We start from the raw sequence: 25,208 nt of genomic DNA on the forward strand, positions 1-25,208 counted from the left end.
TTTTATGAACTCTCCACCAGCTGTAATCAGACATGGGGAAGTCAGGCAGCAAAATTTGCATGTGCCAATTCTCACCCTAGCTTTCGGAAAAAAAAAAAAAAAAAGAGCATTTGAATGTAGAAAACATTTTTGAATGAGAGTTTTTCCAATGTTCCAATGTAGAATTCCATCTTTCGATATCATACTGCAGGCTTTGATTGTAACGTTAGTTTTCACCTCAGGACAAATGGGTGCTCTGCTCTTTCTAGAAGGGAAATAATGGCACTTTTAAAGAAATAGAGATTTGCAATACAATGCCAGATGACCAATTGACTTGTGGACACATAAAAAAACTTGCATACAAAGGCTTACTGTTGCTGCTCAAGAATTTAGCCATGTTGACATTATGCACATTCTGATGAGAAGCCAAGTGGGAAAATAATATTTTAGTGAATTCTGCTAGCACTCACTCAGGCTCACATTTATTTGCTCTGATGTTCAGTATTAAAACCTGGGCAACTAGTGGCTTATTTGAAAGCTGATGACGAGAATGGAAGTTTCCTTGAAGAAAAAAGCTATAAGGGAGGTCAAGACCTCACTGTGACCTCAAATGTAACTATTACCCTACTGGTTAGTTGAAATTGGAGATCAAAGCCTGAATGTGCTAAATGTATGGGGCTGTGAATGGTTTCTTGAAAAAGGTAAAAGGAAGTACTTGATGGCATGGCATTTGTTTTTATTTGGGGGAGTGGGGAAATGTATTTGCCCTCTTTTAAAACTAGAATTGTGCACAGCGTAAGAAAGGAATACTTCATAAAACATGCACTGCTTGATCTTTTTCATTCTTTGGAAGTGAAATGATCTGCACAGATTCTATGAAAATTGATTTTTAATGTACATAAGAGGCGGATTACGTTTACCTGAGTTTTTGTCACATTTTAGGTTCTTACGTATGGTTTTAAGGAGTTCAGATTGGGGGGGGAGGGAAGAGGAAAAAAAAAATCTCTTAATACGTAACATTTTACTTTCATCTCTCTCTTTCTCCGTGTCTGGGAAAAACGTACCCGTCCTATGTGTTTCTCTTAGTCTTTCAGTACGTTTGATATCAGCTGTTTGGGTTCTCCATACATCAAGCAATTCTCTGTGACACCAGCTGGGTGTCCCATAATTCCATTCAGTTATGACACTATCTGCCTGGAGATAGTGTCAGATCCTGCAGGTGGTGAAGGGCTCAGTCCCACAAGACTGATGGCCTCGGATGCCCATCCCAGGTCCCAGGCGGTCACCTGTATTTCTGACTCACTGGCTGTCAATCAGTGTTCCCAGAATCCCCTCTTTGGGCTCAATAATTTGTAGGAGTTTCTCACAGAACTCAGGGAAATATGTTTACTGGTTTATTAGGATATAATGAAGGAGTCAGAAGAACAGCTAAAGAGACACATAGGACAAAGGACTAAAGGAAGGGTCTCACGGCTTCCATGTTTTCTCTAGGCATATCTCTCTCAGCACCTGTACCAACCCGGAAGCTTTCTGAACCCCATACTTTTGGAATTTTTATGGAGCCTTCATCAGGTAGGCTTGATCGATCATTAACTCAGTCTCCAGTCCCTCTCTCCTTCCGGAGGATGAGGGGAGGGGTGGAAATTTCCAAGCTTCTAATCATGGCTTGATCTTTCTAGTGACTGGTTCCCCATCCTGACCAAGACCCCAGCAAGAGCTGCCTCATTAGAACAAAAGACACTCCCATTACCTAGAGAATTCCAAGGGATTTAGGAACCCTGTATCAGGGATGGGGTCAAAGACCAAGTATTAGAAATTAGAACAGAAGAGGTTCCTACTGTTCTTATCAGTTAGGAAATTACCAGGATGTTAGAAGCTCTGTGCCGGGAACAGGGGGTGGAGAGAGAGAAATATGTACTTTTTCTATCATTCCGTACTCCCCTTCTCATTTCCTCTCTTCCTTTCCAGTAATGGGTCGTTTTACTGTAGAACATACTTTTCAAGCTATAGTCATAAGATTACCTGGATCAGAATCATCACCTAAAAAAAAAAAAAAATCCAGATCCCTGAGCTTCACTGAAGATGTGTTCCATCGGCATTTCTGGGGGAGACTTTGAAATCCAATATTTAACTAGCTCCCCAGGTGACTCTTATACACCCTTAAACTTTAGAACCACTGTGGTAGAAGATGCTAATAAAAATAGGATGAAAGGTAACATAATCTTAGCGGTTAGCCCTATTCCTCTGCAATTCCTGATCCCTGTAAAAATAAATGCTGACGTCTTTCCAGTAAACCATTTGCCTCTCTCTCGCACCCCGCACTCATTTGGTCTATGTCTTATTCTGTATCCTGCTGACCATGGCCTTGGTTCCAGCAGATGGGGACAGATGGCTATCCAGCAAGTCAGGAAGGAGCCCCATCCTTAGGTAGGTTCCCATTTTTCTTCTTTTCACTTTTGCTTGTTCCTCGTTTTGCTCCATTTCTGTTCGGTTCTATTTTTGCTCTTAGGGGTTCTGGAGGAGTATGGCGTTCAAAGCCAATCTTTGCCATTCTTTTATGAACGAACACAGAGAACACGGCAAAGACTGGTCAGACGATGATATCAACGAGAAAGCTAATATTGCCTGGTTGCAGGCGGCCGGTAGAGTTTTAACTGTGAACAAAAGGGCACAAACAAAAACGCTTTCTGCGGGAGAGAGAGTGACTTTTGAGTGGGCAGTATTCAACTCAGATGTTTTTCTTTTCTCTCCCTGAAAGCAAGGGAAGTGTTTAAAGACCCGTCTTAGTGCAAGCAACCCAGAAGACATTAGCCTGCAGGCACTTGCAGACACATTCACAAACAACGGTGTTCATTATGCAGCTAGGAAATAAGATCGGAGATAGCAGAATTTCAGGTAGGTACCTGGGTCTGTGTATTTTAAAAAATGAAAGCATTGGGGTGCCTGAGTGGCCGTTGGTTGGGCGCGTCTGACTCTTGATTTCAGCTCAGGTCACGATCTCTCAGTTCTTGGGATAGAGCCCCATGTTGGGCTCTGCCCTGACAGTGTGGAGCCTGCTTGGGATTCTCTCTCCCTCCGCCTCCCTCTGCTTCTCCCCTACTCATGCACGTATGCTCTCTCTCAAAACAAATAAATAAACCTTAAAAAAAAATGGGTGTGTGAACGACTGCAACCTAAGAAACTTATTTGAGAATAGTGTTTCACTTCTGATGCAAGGGAGATTTCAGAAACGCCCAAGGAGAGTTTGGAAATAGAAGTGAGTCAGGAGATAAACAGGAAATTGGTGAGAGAGGAGGAGGAATTAGAACCAATCAGAGATATTTCCCTGACACTCCTTTTTAAAGGCTTCATCCATACCTTGGCTGGGATGGAAGAAACTGGTTAGAGTCACAGCCACACACAGCCTGTCAAGGAAGAGTCTGTGGTTTTTCTTAACATACCTTTTTTTTTTTTTTTTTTGTCTTTACAGATTTTCACATCAAACGAACCCTTCAGGCATCAAGTAAAGGGAAAGGGAAAGGTCCAAGTGACATGGATGGTCCTGATTTTGATCCTCAGAACTGAAAAGCCTGAGTAGCAGGATCCGTAGAACTGTGTCTGAGGAAGGACGATTCTGGTTTGGGTTACTCGCCTCGTCCAACGGCATTTCGTCACATTTAAAGTCGTTGGAGGAGAAGGAGAGTAGAAGTGAAAAAGGACTGGCCTCTGGTCTGTCTGGCAGGGAGAGACCCAGTAAGACCTTGGAGCCTCCGCTGTTGCTGTTTGGAGTGAAGGATGGCGGGCGGCAAGGAGACCATTGCACAATGATGCTGAGCGAACCTGGTCTCAAAGGTCCCTTCCAGCCCTCAAATTCTTTTAAATCCTTTCATTTCCTTAGGTGTTCTATAAATAAAAATTTTAAAGGTTAGCGCTGTTCCTTCTCTTTCCAGTTCTTTGCCTTAAGAGTTTTGATGGAGTGCCACGGTTCATACCTGGTGTTTTTAACTCTGCTCCCACCTGGATACGGCCAAGAGAGGGGCTGGAATTCATTGCCTCAGTACCCGCATGTGCCCCACCAGACTGTGGGCTGCTATAAATCATTTTACTAGGTCCTATTTCCTGAATATTTCTTTTAGGTAGTGGGGGAAGGGCGGGCTGTAGAATTCAAAACAGATTTATTGCAAACTCTTTGGAGAATAAACTGCGAGGGATGACCCAGCCTTTGCTGCTCCTGCATAACACGGTAAGGGACTCCCAGCGACAAAGACGAGTAATTAGTTTCATTTGTAGGTGAAAGAGGGTCTTTGAAGACGTCTGGCATTAATTATAATGGTGGTCACTGTGGCCGGTTCCAAATCCTGCTTTTTAAGATCGTGCACTGTCAGTTTAGAGAGGAGTCTGGGGAGGAAGGGAGTCCTTAATGGAGCACAAATGGTAGACGTCTGAGACAGATCACATGGGCAAGGGGAAATGACGTACCATGTCCCCTCCTTGGAAAACCCATTCCTGAAAGTTGAGTGAAAGGCTCCGTTTTTTCTGTATCCTAGGGACTTTGCCCTCTGTCTCAAGAAATAAGCCACCATTCCAAATGTTGCCACACTGCAAACGGACCTCAGCCAGCTCTTGTACTCGGTCATTGACCCAACATATCCCTGATTTCTTACCACCTGGTGGATCTCACATGCTTTTGTGCAAACCCCACACAATCCTAATTTCCATCCTTCTCAGGATACCATTGGAATCACTACTGAACTCTGAACTCACGCTTTGTGGGATGAGCAACTCCAGAGGCTCTACCGAGTGCCTTTCCTGGCCGCTAGGTTATCTCCGGGTCCTACGGATCCTAGGGTCCACGGAAACTTCTGTGACTCTCCAGGCTCCTCCGGGTCCTGCAACTTTAACATACGGTGGGTTCCAGAACCCAACAGCACTCCAAGTGTTATTCTCACAAATCCTCGTTCTATTCTGTCCGTGTTCTCCTACGGTTCTACTGCTACCCCTGCTAATTGTAGGCACTGGCATTTGTTGACCTTTTGGTATATGGTATCACTTTTAATCCTCACAAGAATGTTGTGAAATTCTTTCATATTTGCATTTTACACATGAGGAAACTGAGGCACAAACATGCAAAATCATCTGCAGATGTTACACAGCAAACATCAGAGCTGGAGGTTTAACCCAGGAGGTCCTGATTCCGAGGCTTGGCTCATCACCACAAGTACCGCCAGCCATGGGGCGCCCCGGGAAGCCATAATCCAGTGTTCTCTTCGCCTTCTGAGCTTGAAAAATGTCCTGCTTCTCTGTGTGTTGAGCAAGGCCCCAATTATGGGACCTTAATTTATTTGCCCTATTTCTAAGAATCAAAGGCTTTGACAAGCACATAGATTAGTTGTCTATTGCTGTACAATGAATTACCCCAAAACTTAGCGGCTTGCAGCAATCATTTATTATCTCATAGTTTCAGAGGCTCAAGAATTCAGGAGTAGCTTAGTGGGGTCCTCCTGGCTCAGGGTCTCTCATGAGGTGTAGGCAGGATATAAACCGAGGCTGTGCAATCTGATGTTTGACTACATCTCCTGAAAACGTTCACTCACCCAGCTCTTGGCCTCAGTTCCTCTCAAGAGTCTCTCCACAAGTTTTCCTGGGTGTCCTTAGGGAAAGGCAGTTAGTTTCTCCCAGAGTTAGTGACCAAAGAAAGAGCCACAGTCTTTTCATAACCTAATTTCAGAACTGATGGGTTTTCATTTCTGCGTGTCCTATTTGTTAGAGGCAACTAACGAAACCCCGCCCACTCTCCGGGAGAGGGGACTCCAACCCCACCTCTCAAGGGAAGAAGTATCATAGAATTTATGGAAATATTTTTACAACCGTCACATGCAGGTACTTGAGAAGTTACTTCATGCAAGGTCCTATTTACTGCAGTCCCGAACTTCATTGTTTTAGGCACCTGTGGTACAAAAGAAAGAATCTTCTGCTCTCAGCCATGTCAGATTGTTCCAATCCGAGCCTGATCGGGTACGAGGTGTAGGAGCTTGGGTGCTAGCTAGTACCTCAGTTTCCAAACCTGAAGAGTGGAGATAATAGTCCTTACTTCATATTTGTGTTATTATGAGAATGTAAAACTTAGGATTTCTGTGAAAGGCCTGTGGAAAAAAAAACTATGCAAATAGAAAGAATTTTTGAATAATTTTGAATATTAGAAAGCTCAACATTGTGTTTGTTTTTTAATGTTTATTTATTTTGAGAGAATGAAGGAGAAAGAGACAGAGAGAGAGAACACAAATGGGGGAGGGGCTGAGAGGGAGAGACAATCTCAAGCAGGCTCTGGGCTGACAGCCAACTTGGGGCTTGAACCTATGAACCATGAGATCATGGTCTGAATAAAATCAAGAGTCGGATACTTAACTGACTGAGCCACCCAGGCGCCCCTCAACATTGTGTTTATATCTCCTGGATAATATGGAAATTATAATTTTGGAGCCAGGAATATATCTAAAATTCTCCCATTCTTCTTCATTTTGCAGAGCATTTGTGAAGTTAGTAAAACAGTTAAAGTTAGCTTTCTAATAAACTCATGGCATAAGCTCCACTGGATGGAAGAAAAAGAATATTATTGAGTGTATAACAACGCACACATTTTGATCAAGATAAAAACAAATAAACAGAGTCATTAAGACAACAAAAAATGAGCCAGCTTATAGAGTATAGTTGAATGTTTGACTCTTTAGAGGGAAGACAGACATCAGTACTAATTAACAAATTATGAAACTCACACAGTGTTAAGGATAATTTTGTGACACCTATTTCTTGTTATAAGAATACTGCTAACAACAGTTCCTGCCACCAAATATTAATTAAAACTTCCCCCCGTCCCCGTCTACAAAGTAACGTCAACAGCAGAAAAAAAGAAAAGTTGTGACTGTAAGGATGTTATTTGGAATCCCAAGCACAGTGAAATTTGCATAAATTCTAATAAAGCAAAATTAAAATCCATTAACACTTGTCTCTGGTAATTAACATAAGCTTGCTGTTTTAAATGACTCTGTTTCAGACATATGGAGGGAAGGAAGGATGGGACAATGTGGAGCCATGGAAAAATATGAAGATTATAAACTAAGAATAATGTTGCTTAGAAAGTCCCCAATTTTAGGGAGGAAATAAAAGTTATTTAGGCTTTTAGGAAACATTGAAAAATGCTTTCCCTTGTATAATGTATAGATTCACTCAGGAATTTCACCAGATGTTTGTTTTACAAGATACATATGACACTTACATTTATGTACATTAATGATAATTTACTACTCAGTTCTAATTACTACCCTCTGGAGAGAACAGAAATGTTGACAAATATTGATTATTTAAGACAAACTACAGAAAACCCATATTTTCTGATCTCAAAACACAAGAGAATTTAAATTTTTCTTTTTCATGGATTCTCAAATATTTGAAGAGAATTAAGCCATAATGCATTGAAAGTGAATACTTCAAGCTCTATATTTTGGCTTATTGATTTGAGACGAAATACTTTCTGCTAAAGTGGAAAATAAGTTTCTCTGGAAAAAAGATAAATGATAAACTTTCCTCAAAAACAGCTTGTTGAGGATCATCGGTTGTAGTTGCTCCTAGACTGGAAGAAAAGAGAGTGAAAGGACAGAAAGATGGAAGGAAAAAAAAAAGGTGCATCTTAGTATTATGATGGTGATGGTGGTGATAATGATGGAGACGATGCACTGAGGTTTTTTTTGAGTGCAGACTGGATACCGTGCAGTGGGTTAATGTGGATTATATTATTTTCTACTTGCAATAATTTACCTACACTAGTGAGAGTAAAATAATGACAATTACAATTTATCGAACATCTGTCACGCATCAATGTTTGGATGTTGTGCCAGGCACTTCACCGAACATATTTCTAATCCTTCCTAATCTAATCCTCCCTAATCTAATCCTTGTAAGAGAAGTATGATAGTAATTGTTTCTCATGAGAGGAAATTGAAGCTCAGATAACAAAAGTACAGTGTTCGAGTCGCACATTTCGTAAGTGTGCGAATCAGAGTTCCAACACAGATCTGTCGAGTTCCTTAGCCTTTTTTTATTCTACCACTCTGAAAGGGCATGTTCTCCTAGATTAATGACAATATTAATAACAGTGACGGTAGTAACACCACCACCACCGCTACCAATAAAAATCTGTACCTATGAAGTGTTTTCCAATTTACAAAGTCCTTGGGGTGGGCAATTGTCATCCGATAGAAGGGTTGAGCTTTCTGTGAGATGAAATCTGTTTACTTTCACCTTTTGTTTTGAAATTGAAAAAAAAAAAACTATGGTAGAAAACATGTCACATAAAATTTACCATTGCAACCATTTGAAAATATACAGCTCAGTGCTGTTAAGTGCATTCATATTGTGCCACCATCATCACCGTCCATTTCCGGAACTCTTCATCTTGCAAAACTGGAACTTTATAAGAGTTCCTCATTCCTCCTTCCCCCTGGTCCCTGGAGCAACCATTCTGCCTTCTGGGTCTATGAATTTGACTACTCTGGGTACCTCACATAAGTGGAATTATACAGTACTGTAATTTTGTGAATGTCTTATTTCACTTAGCAAAATGTCTTAAGGTTCAATCACATTGTGGCACGTAACAGAATTTCCTTCCTTTTAAAAGCTGGATAATATTCCATAGTATGCTTAAACAACATTTCATTTGTTTATTCATTCACCTGTCAATGGCTTATTAATTTCATATTTGCTAAATTATTGACAAATCCAATGTTGTAAAAAATTTTACTCTGAGTTTTCTTCAAGGGTTTTGTGTATTTACCTCTCGCATTTAGATCTTTGATCTGTTTTGTGTTTGTTTTTGTAAAGGGAGTTAAGTAAGCGTCCAACTTCATTCTTTTCCATGTGGATATCCAGTTTTCCCAGCACCATTTATTGAAAAGACTGTCTTTCTGCCACTGAATGGTCTTGGCCCCCCTGTCAAAAATTTTTGACCATATATGTGAGAATTTATTTCTGGGATCTCTATTCTATTGGTCTATGTAAGTACTAAGTCATTTTGATTACCGTAGCTTTGTAGTTAGTTTGGAAATCAAGAAGTGCGAGTTGTCCAATTTTTTTAATCTCAAGATTGTTTTGGCTAATTGGAACCTCTTGAGATTCCATATGAATTTAAGATAGATTTTTCAATTTCTGCAATAAAAGTTGGGATTTTGACAGGGATTGCATTGACTTTGCAGATCCTTTGACTTGTATTGACATCGTAATAACATTAAGCCATCCCAGGCCATGAATAGGAAATATATTTCCATTTACTTAAGTCTTCTTTCATTTTTTAAGCAGTGTTTTGTAGTTTCCATTGTACAAGTTTTTCACTTCCTTGGTTAATTCTTAAGTATTGTATTTGATGCTATTGTAAGTGGAAATGCATTTTAAATTTCCTTTTCAGATACTTATGATTAGTGTATAAAAATGCCACTCACTTTTGTGTGTTGATTTTATATCCTACTGCTTTGCTGAATTTCTTCTTTTTGCGTGTGGAATCTTTAGGATTTGCTACATATAAGATCATATCATCTGCAAACAAAGATACTTTTATTTCTTCAGTTCCAATTTATAAGCTTTTTATTTCTTTTTCTTGTCTAACTGCTTTGTCTGGAACTTCCAGTACTAGGTCGAAGCTGCTCTAGGAACACATGCAGGGCTGCCTGCCTGGGCTAGAGGGCAGGATGTGGGAAGCTGCTACTGTGCTAAGAGCTTGCATTGACCAAAAAGAAGCACAATTTACTACTGAAGGCTTTCTTGGAAATTACAAGTCTTTGAACAGACTTGAGAGTTCCCAAATAGTTACATCAGACAGATTGTGCCACTAGTTGTGAGTTAGTTGGGTAGATAGATTCCTGGTGATTCCTCTTTTGTCATCTTTCCCAAATTGTCCTTTTATTTTTAAATGAGGGTGAGACATCAGCTGATTGATAAGTACAGAAATTTTCTATGTAATATTTGGTGAAGTCATCATTCACATGGTAATTTTCTGCAATTTAATGACCTATAGACTCTGGAATAAAACAAGAGACAAATGAATGCACACACATTACATAAATCAAGGTGATGTGCTCAATTTCTTCCTTTCTATGTTTTTCAGTTTGCTGTTGTTCTTTCTCTCCCCACCCCCCCACCCCCCCACCCCCCCCACCCCCACTTAGAAAAGCTGATAATGAAACAAGACTCCACTCCAAGGGGATGAATATGGTTTCTGCCTTTTTTGTGTATAATAACGAAAGGAATCATTCATGAATCCAATGTGAATTAGAATTTCAGAGGATCTGGATTCTCACTCACCTACATATTCTTTTTTGGAGGGAAAAAAATGAGTTAAAACAAATGTTAAGTGCTGAGCCTAATTTTTAACAGCAGCTGTGCTTATGGTCAAATTTTTGTGGCCGTTTCATAGATCTGGACTTGTTTATCTCATGATGGCTGGGTTTGAGGCTTTGTACTTCAGAAGCTCATGGTCCACATTCTACAAATTGTTATTTCTGCACCTGTGGCCAGCTTTAAGATTTTCTTCTGCCTTGCAGGTGTCTTAAGAGCTGGCTTCAAAAGTCACAACAGGAACCAAAGTGGTAATTTTCTTTCCAGAAACTATCCCATAAGTTGTGTTTCAGATTGGAAATTGCATTACATAAAACGTATTTTTGTTAGTGCTGAAATGCCAGAGTCCCCGAAGGATCGTGTGACTATGGAGGAGAGTCTCAGGCAATATTTAAGATATACCCATAGTTTTGAAATGTGATCCAGATATTTAGCAAGAATACCTAGGGCGCTGTAATATTTAGGAAAACATACATTTTGAAATCTGTACTTATACTCTCTCATTTTATTTATACAATGACAATCAATTAGGAATCTTTCAAATTTGAAATAGGGAGCAGTCAATAAAATATGCCATCCATACAATGAAGAACTAAGAAAATAAAGACATAAAAGAATCATATTTATGTCAACATGCAGGCTTCTATACACACATATGCATATACTTCCAATAGTTTACTTGGTATCTCATGAATTTGATATTCCAAGATTTAAGATTTGCTGTTTTGAGGCACCTGGGTGGCTCAGTTGGTTAAGTGTCCAACTTTGGCTCAGGTCATGATCTCACAGTGTGAGTTCGAACCCTGTGTCGGGCTCCGTGCTGATAGCTCAGAGCCTGGAGCCTGCTTTGGATTCTTTGTCTCCTTCTATCTCTGCCCCTCCCTCACACGTGCTCTGTCTCTCAAAAATAAATAAATGTAAAACAAATTTAATAAAAAAGATTTGCTGTTTTGCCAATTTGACTTTCTTTCCATCCAAGTTAGGGAGTTAGATTTTGTAACATAACATTAAAAATCACTTATTTTTCTAAAAATCAAGTGTAGCTTCAACTACAAAAATTTCATTGAGCAGAATGAACGATATTTGGAATTATTCTAATCATATTTTCCTGATTTTGTGTTTCTTTATGAGCTTATCAAATGTAGAAAACTGGTTGCTTTATTCACAGGCCCCTTCTAATGTTGTTCTTTAGTTCCTGAGTTAGCATCAATGACAAAGAAGCCATTGTCAATCACAAATATTATCTGACCATTATGTTTTCTCCAGGCACTGTACTTGGTCCAGGTGAAGGGACAGATATGGCTCCTGCCTGCTTGAAGCTTGGGGAGGATAAATAAACACATGAGAAATGAATAAGCAAATGAATGCACACACAACACATAAATCAAGGAGGCGTGCTCAATTTCTTCCTTTCTAGGTTTTTCGGTTTGCTGTTCTTTCTCTTTCTCTGCCCTCCACGCCCCTTAGAAAAGCTGGTCATGACACAAGATTCCACTCCAAAGGAATGAATATGGTTTCTTCCTTTGGAGAATCACAACCCCATTACCGACGATAGTTACCCTGTAGACAGAAAAATTTCGGGATGTGAGGGAATAGATGGGTTCCAAATGACTTAAACAGTCACTTGTGAAGAGAGTTTGCATGAACTCATTCTTTCTACAAGTACTTACGGAGTACCCACTATGGGCCAGGCATTTGCTATTTCCTTTGGGTACGACTCTGAACGAAATACCTGCCTTCAAGGGCCTCAGCATACGGTGTAGAGGACAGAATTGTATGAGATAGTGTGGGGATTGCTACATCAGGAATAAGTATGGTGAATTATTGGGATACAGAGGAGAACATATAACTCACTATGATGGGGTGGGTGCCAGCAAAGGCTGCTAGAGGAAATAATGCCTAGGTTGAGAATAAGCATGGCTAGACATCAAAGCAAGGTGAATGAGAACACTTTAAGAACAAAGAGGCAGAACATTCCTGGAGATCATGTCTAAAAGCTTAGGTGGCTTCGTTTTTAAAAATACTTTTAGGGGCGCCTGGGTGGCTCAGTTGGTTGAGTGTCTGACTTCAGCTCCGGCCATGATCTCTCTGTTTGTGGGTTCGAGCCCTGCATCAGTCTCTGTGCTGACAGCTCAGAGCCTGGACCCTGCTTCGGATTCTATGTCTCCCTCTCTCTCTGCCCCTCCCCTGCTCATGCTCTGTCTCTCTCTCTCTCTGTCATAAATAAATAAACATTTAAAAAAATTTAAAAAAATATTTTTAAAATATTTCTTTTGAGAAAAAGAGAGAGTGCAAGCAAGGGAGGGGCAAAGAGAGAGGGAGAGAGAGAATACAAAGCAGGCTTTGCACTGTCAGCACACTGCCTGACGTGGGGCTTGAACCCATGAAGTGTGAGATCATGACAGTAGCCGAAATCAAGAGTCAGACACTGAACCGACTGAGCCATCCAGGTGCCCCAAGAAGCTTAGGTGGCTTCTTAGCTGATGTGGGACAGTGGATAGGTCTGTGTGTGTGTGTGTGTGTGCGTGTGTGCGTTCTATGGTAAGATGCATACTGGACATCACAGAACTAATTCTTGAAAGCCCTTGTTAATCATGTTAGGTTTTAACTTTTATGTTAGTTTTATCTTGCAAGTTTGAAGCTTGGATGAATGTGCATCTAATTTGTTTCTTACTTGATCCAGTGATAAAAAGCTACTCCATCAAAGTTATTACGTATTTTATCATAAATTAACACATTTTACCCAGAAAATTAGACAGGAAAGCATAAAGAAAAATGTAAAAAACCTATAAATCACATTAACATTACATTTTTTCCCCTCCACTCATACCAGTTAGGTCTTACCTGGAACTCTTTCACTTTGCATTGTATTAGGAATATTTTACTCTGTCGGTGAGTTTACTAATTTTTTTTTTTATGGTAGCGCAAGTCAGGAGACGTCTGTTTTTTTAGGTGCCAGTCTGCCAGGGATATTGGCAGAGATAAAGTGAGGCTTAAATGGGGACAGCGGAGGGGCGCCTGGGTGGCTCAGTCGGTTGGGCGACCAACTTTGGCTCAGGTCATGATCTCGCAGTCCGTGAGTTCAAGCCCCGCATCGGGCTCTGTGCTGACAGCTCAGAGCCTGGAGCCTGTTTCAGATTCTGTGTCTCCCTCTCTCTCTGACCCTCCCCCATTCATGCTCTCTCTCTGTCTCAAAAATAAATAAACAGTAAAAAAAAAAAATAAAAACAAAAAAAATGGGGACAGCAGAAAACACTGTTTGGGCAAGGAAGAATTTTAGGATCTCGGGAGGCTACAGTTGGAAATAATCCTACTATCCCTATGCAAACAAATTACGACATTCTGTCTTCATTTCACCCTCCAGTAGCAACTTGAGAGACCTTAAGTGAGTGCAAACCCTTCTGTTTACTATGAAAGAAACTGGAGTTTGGGAACATTAAGTAATAGCCAGGTAGAAGCAGATATAGAACCAAGATCTAGAGTGATGCTTTTTCCATTACCCTTGGTTCTCCAAAAAAAAAAAAACAAAACAAAACAAAAAAAAAACCAATCAGAATGACAAAAACTTTCTTTCCCCTTGTTCATAGGCCTTCGTTTTTACCTTAAGTTTGCCCAGCTAACATGAAAACTCACTTTGGAGAAGTCTATTTGTTCTGTATCATTTCTAGAACTGAACTCAATGCTATTTTCAAACATCTGCTTGAACTTTGGGATGGTTAAAGAATGCTCTACAAAAATTTTTAATCTTTGAGACACCTGGGTGGCTCAGTCCGTTGAGCATCTGACTCTTGATCTCGGCTCAGGTCATGATCCCAGGGTCGTGGGACTGAGCCTCGCATCAGGCTCCTCACTGAATGTGGAACTTACTGAAGATTCTCTCTCTTTCCCTCTGCCCCTCTCCCCGGCTCCTGTGTTCTCTGTCTCTCTCTAAAAATAAGTAATTTTTGAAGCTGGACATTCCTTTCAAATATATTGTAAAGGTAAATAATCCTTTGAGATTTAAGATATTTTTTATTGGGCTTTGATTTGTTACTAAAATGTATAATTTTCCCATCTAATTTTAGTCTTTAATTTTCTATGAGTGGTAATTAGAATAAAGTGCTATGTCAGGCATTTGGGGGAATACAGAAGAGAGAAACCAAAATATTTAAGTTGGAATTACTTTATAATAATAAGCTACACAAACATTTGTTCTAAACCTCAATTCTTCTATTGTCATAATTGGAAGCAGCTAGGAAAGTCTTCCTTTTGTTTGTCTTTGGCATGTAATGAAGTTGAAATATAACTATTTATAGTGACTAAATCAATAATCCACTTCTCCAAATACGATATTTCCATAAAGTTTACATTTTCTCAACAGTAGACAAATCTTGATCATAAATATTATTTTTTCCCTCAGGAAAGAAATCAAAATCCATTTTTAAGGACCAGTTGAATGACTAGAGATTTCAACATGCCTAAAACTGAAGAAATATTTTGTGAAATACAAATCCATTGTCACTACCTGTCACCCAGAGCCCTTCCCCCACAGCACTTAAAAATTTCAGCAGGAAGCTTTCAACCAACAGAACACAGTGATCGATACCACAAGCAGGGACTCACAGAGTCAACGGCATGAAACATTGTCATTCTGACAGTTCAGGTTTTGAGACACGATACTCTAGTTGAGACGAGTTAATGCATCGGGGCGCCTGGGTGGCTCAGATGGGTTCACTGTCCAACTCTTGGTTTTGACTCAGGTCATGATCTCATAGTTGGTGAGTTAGAGCCCCCTGTTGGGCTTTGCGCTGACAGTGTGGAGCCTGCTTGGGATTCCCCCTCTTTCCCTCTCTCTCTGCCCCTCCCCCCCTTCTCTCTCTCTCTCTCTCTCTCTCTCTCTCTCTTTCTCTCAAAAAAAAAAAAAAAAAAAAAAGACTAGCCAATGCATCAAGTATCATCAACCAGGCTGCTTCATACAGCTGCTCAGGACGTGCACTGCACACTTCCAGGGGGAACCATAAAACAAAAACAAAAACAAAAACAAAACAACAAACAAACAAAAAACACCCGTTGCCTTCTGTAGCAAACCAACACCAAGTATTTAAGAAGTACTGCTTTAAATAAATTAGTGAGTTTTTATTGCTGTTTCGAGAGTGTTTCATTTTATTGTAATTTTAACTGAATGTGTCCCCTGAAGCAGGTTGGTAAAGGACAATTTCCAAAGGTGGAAAAATAAGTAAGTGGCGTGACTAGGCATGGGGAGATGTGGTTGCTGTTTCAAACCCTTCTGCTGGTTTGCCAGCGGATGTTGAACATGTTGTTTCGACACTCCTTCCCTCCATTTATTCTTCAAGAAGACACGGCTGGCGATGCTTGCTTCATATTTCAGACGGGATGCTTGACAATATGTGCCACGCCTTTTGCCATTCTCAGACAAAATGGGACACCCTAAATATCTTTAGCCTTTAATATCGGCAAACTTAACACATCCCCCGGGCCTGCTGCCGACGACAGGAAGTACATTGAGCAAGTGAGCGGGAATCCACAGATCCCCTTTTAAAGGCAGGGGCAAGGGAAGGACGAGAGTTAGGGCTGGAAAGATTTAAGCTAAGTGCTTACCTGTCCTTCTGCGAGGGTTCAGCATTAGTGCATTCTGTCTTCCTTACTCTGTCCCCCTGTTCCACATGGGGGGACCTTTAATTACAAAATGGATTCGTGATGCTTTGAAATTGAGGGGGCGGGTGGGGGAAAGGAGACAAGCAAAGGCCTGCCGGAAATTAGAGATCACTGCACACCTTTCCATGCTTCACCTCCCTTGACCCGGGGCTTTGCACTTAGGGCGAGGGGAAGGGTACTGACAAAACGGAGGTGCCAGTGAACCTATGTTTTGTTATTCTACTGAAAACGGTAGGTCCTTAATAAAGGCTAATACATTTCATCGTGCTTAGTATTGAGGATCCTTTGCTATACAAGTGAAAGGCGAAAAACGCTATTCGGGATACATTCTTGTGGTTTTCCTATTTTCCAAAGACTGGTGACCTTTTCAGAGTGCAGAATCAGGTTGGCAACATTATGTTGTGATGATGTACGGATGGAGATATGAATACGTTACAATTCACAAGATTTTTCAGAGCCCATGGTGAAATTCCAGGCAGAGGGGAAAAAATATCCAAAAGACTAGCCCTGTTGACTTTTCTTGTAAAGCTTTCACAAGTTTTAAGGATGTAACAGTTTTGTGTGTGTGTGTGTGCGCGCGTGTGTTTGAGTGTGTGTGTGTGTGTGTGTGTGTGTGTGTTTGAGAGTGTGTGTGTGTGTGTGTGTGTGGTTGAGTGTGGGTAAAAGTTCCTGCCTGCTACTCTGAGTTCCATGAAGAATTTGCTTGTAGAAACAGGCCTTCTCTCCATACAATGTTAACATGTTGTTATGTCTAATACAAAGGCAATGACTTAGGATATAATGACAAATCAATCTGAAGCATCAAATGAGGGTTTTTTAAGGACTTTACTCTGTCAAATAAATATCCGGCTTTGCATTAAAATCTGATTGAAAGAAATCACTGTAAGGGCCACATACCTCCACCTGCTAAGATGAACACAGAATGAAACCTTTGTCCCACACGCCCAACATTTGTCTTTTTCTTTTCTACTGGGCTATTATTTCATGTTTGTTGCCCCAGCTCTGGGCAGTGCATGCTGTCTGTGTTAAGTTCAGGGCTTTTGTTTATGGAATTCACCAGCACCTCCAAGAGGTACCCTTTTAGTTTCTTTTTAAAAATTTTTTAACGTTCATTTTTATTTTTTGGAGAGAGAGAGAGCGAGCGCGCGCACGTGCATGTGTGCGAGTGAGTCGGGGAGGGGCGGGCAGCAGACAGCCTGATCCGGGGCTCGAACTCATGAACTGTGAGGTCATGACCTGAGCCAAAGTCGGAGGCTTCACCGACTGACCCACCCAGGCGCCGCAAGAGGTGCCCTTTCAGTTAGTGAATTGCAGGACCTGTGCCCTGGGAGCACCCTAGCGCGTGCTGCTTTGTTTTGTAAGCAAAACCCACAAAGGGTAAACTCGCTTGATACAGAGACTTCTCTCATCTGCCCCTTCAAATGTTCTTCTTCCCCTCGATGTTCTCCCACCCCACTCACTTCCTTGGAAATGTCTTTTTTTTTCCAACTACTTGACTAAAAGTCAGAAAATGCAGAGTTTGGCACTGATGTTTTTTTCCTCCCGTCACCGGTAAGCCTTGGAACAGCGTTGACTGCAAGTGTTTTCGAAAGCAGATTTTCACGCCTTTATTATTCAGCAGTCGTACCTGACAGGTAAGTTCACTCATGTGTCACGTTTCTTACTTCTGTCAGTTTTCAGAGCATCATTTATGGCACAGAAGGAGGAAAAGGAAGTGGAGGAGGAGACAGAGTGGTTTTTGTTGCTGTTCCTGATTTATTCAACATCATTATCGCACACGTCAAGGTAAGTCTGTTTTGTTTTTTTTTTCTGGAGATAGACAACAGCATCTGAATGTGTTCCTTTCAGGGAGTCAGCTGAGGTAGAGATGCTAATTTCTTTATTGATCATGATTGCGGTTCCTTCTTTTCCTTTGTCTTCCTCTTTCTCTCTTTTTAAAAAACATTTATTTGGGGGAGAGTACAAATGGGGGAGGGGCACAGAGAGGGGGGACAGAGGATCTGAAGTGGGCTCTGTGCTGACCGCAGAGAGCCCGGTGTGGGGCTCGAACTTATGAACCGTGAGATCATGATCTGAGCCAAAGTCGGACGCTCAACAGACTGTGCCACCCAGGTGCCCTCTCTTTCTCTCTTTTTAATAAATTACCCCCTTAATGCTTCACTTATGATTTCCAGCTTATATTTCTTTAAAGTGGAATGTGCTAAGTACAGAGATTATCTAGATTTTATTTATTTTTTCTGATTTTTGTTGTTTTCTCCCATCTTCACAATCTTTTCATCTGTATCTATTTTGACAGTTTTTCTTCCCCCTAATGACTTGCCTTGATTTGAACAAAGTACTCATCTCAGTTCTCTTTGAAAGCACTTTCTCTTTGTGCACTCATATTTAGTTCAATAAATACGTAAATCCGATCGTCTCATGGTAAGTATAGCACAAGTGACCGCAGCAGATTTGAGGACTCTTGAGGAGCCAACCATTGACCTGGTGGGATCAAAGCCATGTTGGTGACTAGAGAGGGGCCGGGGGTATCTGGAGGGTCTAGTTTGAAGATCAGTGAGGGGAATTGGTATGACATTCTTGGGGACAGCCGCCACACAGAAAGCACCAGTTATAATTCATTGGGATATTGGGGTACTTGGTGAGAGACACAAGGAGACAAGCAGCAACGTGAAAGAAAACAACAAAACGAAAAGATATGGGTATGGGGAGCTTCAGTGCCGTGATTCCCAAACCTGGATACATTTAAAATTTTTTCAAATGTTTTTGTTTATTTTTGAGAGAGAGAGAGAACAGGCAAGGGGCAAAGGGAGAGGGAGGCAGAAGATGTCAAGGAGGCTCCATACTGAGACCAGAAAGCCCCATACAAGGGCTTGAACTCACAAACTACGAGATCACGACCTGAGCTGAAGTTGGATGCTTAACCAACAGAGTCACCCAGACGCCCCATACCCGGGTGCATTTAAAATCACTGAGGAAGCTTTTAAAAGTACTGATGTGTTAGCATCACCCAGGCCATCAACTAGAATCTCCGGGGCTGGGACCCGGACATCAGTATTTTTAAGAAACTCCACACCCAGGAGCCTCCCATACAGACAGGATTGAGACCTCAGCTTTAGTATAAATGATTGGTTTGAGTAAAAAAAAAAAAAAAGATGATTCTCACGCAATTATCTTGGAGTGTTTCCTCCCAGCAGATGAAGGGAAAGGACCGTTTTGTTCTACCTTCAAAGTCCTGGAATCACTGTTGGCTGAACTTGACGAGGAAAGTCTGCTTGTCGCAAATGGGGTGATCTCACAATGGCCGGAAATGGGAGCCAAACCCTGTTAGGCAGAAAGCAGCCAGTCATGCTCGTGCTCGTGTATTAATCTGCGTGGACTTTAGCTCCTTCCCGACTTCTAGGAAGAAACAGTCTGCCACTCTACAGCAACAAGAATTTGTAAGTGTATCTGTGGTGAGTACTTGTCCTTAGTGCATTTGCTTTTTTCTCTTTAATTTTTTAAAATGTTTATTTGTTTTTGAGAGAGAGACAGAATGAGAGTGGGGAAGGGGGAGAGAGAGGGAGGGAGACACAGAATCGGAGTCGGGCTCTAGGCTCCGAGCTGTCAGTACAGAGCCTGACGCAGGGCTCAATCTCACAAACCATGAGATCATGACCTGAGCCGAACTCTGACGCTTAATCAGTGACTGAGCCACCCAGGGCCCCCTAGTGTTTTTGCTTTTAACGAATACACTTTTAAGTATGCATTTCGCTGTTGGCTTCCCTGGATGTATTCATTCCATCCTTAATTTTTTTTTTTTTTGTTAAATGTTTTATGCTATTTCCCAAAGAATGTTAAATCCCAAATATACACAGTGGAGGACTCAGAAGGGGTTCTTCTCGTTGAGGTGTTTTCTTTCATGAATTTTTATGCCCTTTTCCGAATTAATTTTTAACAAGTGTAATTTATCTCTTGTCCCTGATTCTCTATTCATTTTTGGATTCTCCCCGATTGCTAAGAACTTGTAACCGTTTTACAATTTATAAGAGGAACTCGATCAAAGTTGAGCTATGCATGTAAAAAGCTAGGATTAGGATACAAATTTATTTCTGGCCTTTGAGTTTGACGTTGTTATATGTATGTGTACATACATTCTTATATAGATACATACATGTTTGTTTGACAAACAAACAAAAAAAAAGCATAAAAACATTCTAAACAGTGAATGGTACCAGATAGAAAATTTTTGCTGCTTCTCCAGAGTGAAACACTTTGTTTACATCAAGTCAGCTTTGCTGGTAAGTGTATATATGTGTGTGTGTGTGTGTGTGTGTGTGTGTGTGTGTTCACGTATTCTTACTGATTCATTTCATTGTTTTGACCAAATTATTTCCTTGACAATTTTATTTTTGCTTAAATCACCTATGATTTTTTCACTTAGCTAGCAACGGGTTGAGATGGAACTCAACCTTTGGAATCTCTCACTGAAAACCCTCCGTGTTTCATGCTACAACATGGATAAGCCTTGAGGACATACGGTAAGTGAAAGAAGCCAGGCACAAAATGACGAGTACTGTATGATTTCACTTACGCGAAATCCCTAGAAGAGTCAAATTCATGGAGATAGAAAGTGGAAAAGGGGCTGCCAGAGGCTGGGGGTTTGAGAAATGGGGAGTTATTTTTTAATGGATACAGAGTTTTGGTTGAGGAAGATGAAAACGTGCTGGAGATGGATGGTGATGGTGGTTGCACCACAGTGTGACTATGTTTAAAACCACGGAACTGTATGCTCAAAACATGGTTAAAGTGGCGAATTTTATATTATGTATATTTAGTCACAATTTAAAAAACGAGGACATAAACCCATGTGTTTTCCAATTTAGCAAGCCTTTCATTTTATTTACTACAGATAATACATCGTTAATTTTTATTTTAACGTAGTCAATTTTAAAGATCTCTGACAATACGTCAGTAGTTTAATTCGTGAGAATGGCCTGAAATTGAGATAATTCCTGAAGAGAGGTGATTCCTGAAAATGATGATTGCCATTTGATTGGAAACTACATATATTATTTTTTAAACTTTTTTTTTTTAACATTTATTTATTTTTGAAAGACAGAGAGAGATAGAGCGCAAACGGGGGAGGGCCAGAGAGAGAGGGAGACACAGAATCCGAAGCAGGCTCCAGGCTCTGAACCGTCAGCACAGAGCCCGACGCAGGGTTCGAACTCACAGACCTCGAGATCGTGACCTGAGCCGAAGTCGGCCGCCCAACCGAGTGAGCCACCCAGGTGCCCCAGAAACTACATATATTCTTAAATAAAAGATCCCTTAGTGTTTTCTTACATGTGAATAAGGTTGCACAGTTTACAAAATGCTTTTAGATATAAATTTATTTCTTTTTTAATTCTCAGGACCAACTTATAAGCATTATCCGCATTTGACAGATTAGAGAATTAAGGTGGAGAGAAAATATCCCGTAGAGATAAGTCACTGACTCCATGCTAATAGCTCCCGTAAGGAAACTTTACCAGTAGAAGCACCACACCCGAATTGCCACCTCTTTAGGGAATGTGACTCCTCACATGAAGGCAGACTAAAGACATTTGCAGGACAAGGGGTCAGGGAACGGAAGGGCAGAAAAGACAGAGGATGGGGATTGTGAGGAGCTGTATACAGGGTCAGTCCATAGCAATTTGGGTATTTGATGCTTCCATTTCTGCAAATCTCCGTATTTCTGCTGTGAGGCACAGCGACACCTGAGAGAGTGTATTACATGTAATATTGGAACCTTAAATTAATAACCAGCAAACTCTGCTTCCTTCCCCTGGTTCCTTAAACCCTTAGTGTTTGTGATTTGCTTCTCATTCTTCACACACACACACACACACACACACACACACATCTCAAAAGTAGACAACAAAAGCTAAGAACCCCCAAACACAACCAACATAAAACAAACCCTCCCTTTCTTGTTCGGATGGAATGTCTCCCATTTCGGTGTGGGTCTGTTGTCTTTGTGTTAGAATGTGAGTGCCCGGTGGGCGGGGACCCTGTCACTCTGGATTAACTCTCCCACGGGTTTAGTGAATCACTGCAAGCCGAGGTGTGCTTATTAAACTTGAATGACTGATAAGACAAGTAATTGCGCCAGAAGAAATGCTAATTTTAAAATGTCTCTAAATTCCTGAACTTCACACGTGGGAAGTCCAGTGACCTGGGGTAGCTCTTGGGAATTAGTAATCCGATACAGAATCTTTCCCCTTTGTGTCACCTGTTACAATTTGGCTTCCCTTTGCTGGGACTGAAAATCATTACCAGCTGACAGCTCTGTGAAGCCTGATGTCTGCAACCAAAGCGACGTGTAGAATGTTGCTGACGCTGGGCAGGTAAGGACCTTGATCCATACGTTTGTCTGGATTGCTTAGATAATCCAGATCACTCTGCGGAGTTCTGGAAGTCCGTTTCGATGGATATTTAATTTAGTAGGTTGCCAACTGAGTCTGAGGACAACAAATCTTGATTTTATCTGAGGCTGGGTCTAGAATTGTTGACTTTGCCTTTTACTAACGTTATAGGAAGAGGAAGTGCCTATTTTGATTAATTGAATAGCCGTGGAGTGGAAAAAGATCTATTTGCGAACACAGCAGACTGACTAGTACTTAGAATGAAAAGAGAGTGGATCCAGACGAAACCAGGATCTCCCGGATCACACCATTCACACGGCAGCAGATTTTGGAAACCACATTGACTTTTTTGGCTGCACTCAAGTGATATCAACTAAGAGGTATGTACGTTGCAAAACAAAACAAAATAGAGCTTAAGTGCGTATTGCTGGACTCCCACTAAAACACGGGACAAACCTTTGCTTACATAGAGATGCTATGGTGTCATGGAAAAATGGACGGGCTTGGAATTAGAAAAGCTGGTTCTGCAAGCTAGCTCTACTAGCTGTGTGGTTGGTCAGTGTGAGCCCAGTCCTCAGCTAAACAAAGGGAAACCGTTGTATGCCATTTATATTTTAAGTAATTAATTTGTTAATTAACTTTAAAGTTTTACTTATTTATTTAGAGAGAGAGAAGGGCAGAGAGAGAGAGAGAGAGAGAGAGAGAAGCCCATTCTGCACTGACAGCACAGAGCCTGATGTGGTGCTCAGTCTCATGAACCGTGAGATCGTGACCCGAGCCGATATCAAGAGTTGCTCGCTCAACCACCTGAGCCACGCACGTACCCCTTGTATGTGCTTTTAAAAGTGGTTGTCTGCAAAAGTTCCAAATACCGAATGAAGATACACCCCTTCTCCAGGAGTTAGAGCTTAATTTTTCTCCCTTTGGAGATGGACTGTATTTAATGACTTGCTTCCAGTGAAGCATAAGGAAAAGGGAAATTTGTACCCGTATTGTGCAGAAAAGCGGCAAATATGAGCTTAACCAAGTGATTAAGGCCAACATTACCAATGATAAGTAACGTCAATAGTATATACCCAGTGAGATTATGTCATGAGTCGGGCACTTCGCTCTGGTGTTCTTCCCCACCAAACCATAACCCTAGTCTTGACATTGAACACAAATTAAGGGTCATTCTATAAACTGCCTAATCCATACTCTTCAAAAGATATTAACCTCTACAGGGAGCCGGGTGAAGGGTCTATGGGGACTCTCTGTGCTATCTCGGTGACTTTTCTGAAAATCCAAATTTATTCCAAAAGAAAAAGAAAAACAGTGGTCATGATAATTGAGCTGATGTACATGACGGGAATTTGTGGACACACAGGATTCTAAAAATGTAGAGAGTATTATTTTTTTTATTTTTATTTTATTTTTTTTTTAAATTTTTTTTTCAACGTTTTTTATTGATTTTTGGGACAGAGAGAGACAGAGCATGAACGGGGGTGGGGCAGAGAGAGAGGGAGACACAGAATCGGAAGCAGGCTCCAGGCTCTGAGCCATCAGCCCAGAGCCCTACGCGGGGCTCGAACTCACAGACCGCGAGATCGTGACCTGGCTGAAGTCGGACGCTTAACCGACTGCGCCACCCAGGCGCCCCTAGAGAGTATTATTATTATTAGAATAACTACATTTAACGCTTAGTGATCCACAAAGTATATTAATAGTCAAGTACTGGGCTGATAACTGATGTTTGGGGTTCTAGATGACCAGCACCCTCAAAGTAATGAGGGTTTTTCAGGAAGAATTGAATTACTATCCATATAATCTACTTGTAGATGGCTCAGATCATGATTTGTGTATCAATAACCAAATAACTGATAGAGTACATAAATATGTTAATTTCACTTATACAAACTTGGATGAAATTGGGCAGCAAATTAGAAATTCAAAATCTCGAAGATGCCTATAAAGATTAAGGTAATTTTCCATTTCCTCCAGAATTGGCAGCACTAAGTAAAGCGAGATCAATATTAATTAAGAAACCCAGGGAGAAGAATAATAAATTATCGAAATTGGTTGGTTAACTGAAGTTGTTATGTCATTCAGAAGTTAGAATTACGGAATTAGACTTAAAAGGAATTTTAGAGATCAGTTGCTCAAATCCTTTTATTTTAAGGGGAAAGGAAGAATATTTAATTTGGAGATGCTGTAAAGCTTTTTCAAGATCTTCCCCTTGGTTGGCAAAGGCACAGAACGTGGATTTCAATCATTTCCCTCAGAGGCAGGGGCTCTTTTGCGGGGCATGAGCCTCTGGGATCTCTCGACCCCTGCAATTATATGCAAAAACTTACCTGTGTGTGCACATTTGAATTTTTCTGAAAGAAGTTCATAACAGCTTTCATCAGAGCCTTAACGGAGCCTTAACCTCCAGAAGGATAAGAGGAGCCACTGCTTTAGAATTCAAAATATTACTCATTACAACTGCCCTTGGAACATTGCTAGAATAATTTTAATGTTTCTACAGCTTGCATCGTATATTTTTAATTTTTAATTTTTAAAAAATTTTTTTAGTGTTTTTATATATTTTTGAGAGAGAGAGAGAGAGAGGGAGAGAGAGAGAGAGAAAGAGAGAAAGTGGGGGAGGGGCAGAGAGAGAGAGAGAGAGAGAGAGAGAGGGACAGGGCATCTGAAGCAAGTTTTGTGCTGACAGGGAAGAGCCCGATGCAGAGCTCGAACTTGCGAACCGTGTGATCATGACCTGAGCCCAAGTTGGACGCTTAACCGACTGAGCCACCCAGGCACCCCAGCTTGCGTCATATTTCAAATAGAGAAAGAGTAGCTGGGTCC

Source organism: Panthera tigris, chromosome B2 (genome assembly GCF_018350195.1).
Source record: "Panthera tigris isolate Pti1 chromosome B2, P.tigris_Pti1_mat1.1, whole genome shotgun sequence".
Classification (NCBI taxonomy): Eukaryota; Metazoa; Chordata; class Mammalia; order Carnivora; family Felidae; genus Panthera; species Panthera tigris.